Here is a 3,071-nt window from a genome sequence, read left to right as displayed (position 1 = left end):
TTTCTCTTAAGGAAGCACGATCTAAGTATTATTCCAACATCATCAACAGCTGTCCGGGAAATTCTAAACAGCTTTTCTCTACAATAAGCCATCTCCTCAATCCCAATCAACAAACTTATGCTGAGGATTCGACTGAAAAATGCAACCTGTTTCTCTCATTCTTCAAAAACAAAGTTAACTCTATTAGATCTCAGCTCCACAGCCTCCCTGATCTTCGACTGGCATCTACCCTGGCACATCATGGGTCCCTGAGCTGCTTTGACGATGTTGCTCAGAGTGAAGTGGAGACTATAATCAAGAAAATGAAGCCATCATCCTGGATTCCTTCCCCTCATCACTCAGAAAATCTAATCATGCTGCAATAAGCCCACTAATCACACAAATAATAAACAAATCCCTGAAATCTGGTAATGTGCCATTGCCTCCTAAAACAGCTATTATCAAACCTCTTCTAAAGGAATCTACCTTGGATCCAGATGTTCTTTCCAATTACCGTCCAATCTCTCACCTCCCTTTCCTGTCAAAAGTGCTGGAAAAGGCTGTTGCTGCTCAGCTGCAGCTCCACCTACAACAAAACTCTCTGTATGAGAAATTTTAGTCTGGGTTCCGTTTTGCTCACAGCACTGAGACCGCTTTGCTGAGAGTTACTAATGACATCCTCATGGGAGCTGATATCGGTTCTACTTCTCTCCTTGTCCTCCTAGATCTTACTGCAGCCTTTGACACTGTGGACCATAATATCCTCCTACACCGTCTTCATGTGGAGGTCGGTCTCTGTGACACTGTTCTGGACTAGTTTAAATCTTTCCTCTCCAATCGGCTGGAATATGTTAGCCTTGGCATGGCCAAGTCCCAGGCTGTCTCTGTCTCCTGTGGTGTCCCACAAGGGTCAGTCCTGGGGCCCCTGCTATTTTCCCTCTACATGCTGCCTTTGGGTCAAATCATTAATCAGCACAACATCTCCTTCCACTGCTATGATGGCGATATACAACTTTACATTAGAACTGGAGTATCATCATCCCCATTTTCAATCACTGCCTTCATCACCGGCCTGGAAGAGATAAGGACGTGGATGAATCAGAACTTTCTTCAGTTAAACTGCTCCAAAACTGAGGCCATGTTAATCGGAATACCTCACCAGGTTCAATCTTCAACTTTGACAACTATTTTCTTTTCTGGACAAGACATCCCCCTTTCCACCACAGTTACAAATCTTGGAGTTAGAATGGATTCTCATCTTTCATTTGAAAATCATATTAAGCATCTATTTAAAACCTGTTTCTTTCATCTTCGTAATATCTCCAAAATGTGTCCATCTCTCTCTTTCTCTGATGCCGAGACTCTCGTCCATGCCTTTGTCTCCTCCAGGCTCGACTACTGCAACTCTCTGTTCATTGGAATCCATAAAAAACATCTTCAGAAGCTTCAATACATTCAAAACAGCGCAGCCAGGATTTTATTGAGAATCCGGAAATCTGCCCATATTACACCGATTCTGCATGATCTTCACTGGCTTCCTGTCACCTACAGAATTCAGTACAAAATGGCTCTCATTACCCATCAATTTTTAAACAGAACTTTGCCGGATTATCTGAAGGACCTTCTCATTCCACATTCATCCACCAGATCTCTACGATCACTAGACTGCAACTTCCTCCACCTTGCTCGATCCAGATTAAGGACCATGGGAAATCGGGCATTCGCTGTGGCTGCCCCCCCGTCTCTGGAACTCTCTCCCGGATTATTTGAGAGCTCCACAACAACTGGATGATTTCAAAAGAGGCTTAAAGACTTTTTTATTTAAGCAAGCCTACTCTGCCTCCACATGGTTTTTATGTTGATTTTATCTACGATTTTAGTTGCACTGTGTAGCACTTTGAGATTTTTTCTAATGAAAAGTGCGGTACAAATATTATTGAATCAGTTAGGAATCAACGTTGATTCAACCATCATCTGAATGTGGATCTACATTCAGATTTGTGTTGCATTTATATTGAATGAAAGCTAATGATTTATGTACATTTTTACATCCGACAGGTCTACATCATAACATGCCACTAAAAGTTTCTTCACTTGTGTTAAACACACTATATTACTGGCAGACCTTGGCAGACCTGTGTACAAAAGGTTAAAAATGACAATATGGGTTTGATATAACATTTTATTTAAGAAAAGAGGGACAGATCTTTAAACATATTTGACACCTTTTTGACTGTCAAAACAACAGTCTGTTGTCCACAGAAGAACAGAGTCCATGAGGTTAAGCTTTGTATTGTATGAACTAGGGAAACAGTACAAGTTGTGGTAACCCTAGTTTGACTCTGGTTGGCGTCACTTTGATTCCTTGCGATGTCTTCCTCTCGTTCTGGTGTGTAATGAAGCCACTTCTTGACAGTTTCGCTCCAGCCCTCAAGAGTCAGCTTTCGGTCAAACTGCAGAGCAACGACTGAAAAACACAAAAATAAAAGTGAGGAAGGTGCCGGTTAGAAATATGATAAACATTTGAAAAGTTCTGAAAGACATTGAAAGATTCATTAGCAGGTTTAGTTCAGTGTTTCAACTGCTTTACATGTTCTAAGTGTTTTCTTTCTGTCTCACCTGGATTTAATCCGTGGATGATTAACATCCTTCTCCACTTCTTGATGGCTGCAGACGGTCATGCAATCATCTAACTCAGCTGTTCTGGAACAGAGGCACATTTAAGCACGTCCCTAAGCACATCATAATAAAAAATGAAAAACAAGTGATTACTATCACAACAATTAAAAGCCTACCTGGAGCAGCCAACCTCACACTTCTTTGTCCACCACATGCTCTCCCAGATCAAACAATAGGCCCCGCCCTATTTTAAAAACTCAAATCTCACAAAATCTCGCAGGATTTTATACTTAGGCCTGGAGCGGTGGGCAAGATGAAAATAATACAAAATGAGACATGACCTCAATTATTAAAAATATCTGTTTTGCCCCAAAATAACCAGGATTAGTATAGGCACAAAACAATGCCCTTATTTTTCAATAAACACATTTAAGATCAAAGTAATATTGAAAAACTTACCATAAAACTGCTCA

The 3,071-nt window shown here is 40.8% G+C and overlaps 1 long non-coding RNA gene across 1 annotated transcript in view; it reads right to left on the bottom strand.

Annotated features, from left to right (window-relative positions):
* Positions 1-2,137: 2,137 nt before the first annotated feature.
* The window catches only part of LOC103462293 (uncharacterized), a 25,677-nt gene continuing 24,743 nt past the window's right edge, over positions 2,138-3,071 (bottom strand). Inside the window, exons 4-5 of the long non-coding RNA XR_001776438.1 lie at positions 2,599-2,682; positions 2,138-2,446 (exon numbers count right to left, since the gene is read on the bottom strand). This is a non-coding gene — a long non-coding RNA (uncharacterized LOC103462293). The remainder of the gene's footprint in view (positions 2,447-2,598; positions 2,683-3,071) is intronic.

This window comes from Poecilia reticulata, linkage group LG3 (assembly GCF_000633615.1).
Source record: "Poecilia reticulata strain Guanapo linkage group LG3, Guppy_female_1.0+MT, whole genome shotgun sequence".
NCBI classification, from domain to species: Eukaryota; Metazoa; Chordata; class Actinopteri; order Cyprinodontiformes; family Poeciliidae; genus Poecilia; species Poecilia reticulata.
This window is presented reverse-complemented; position numbering and strand designations above follow the sequence as displayed.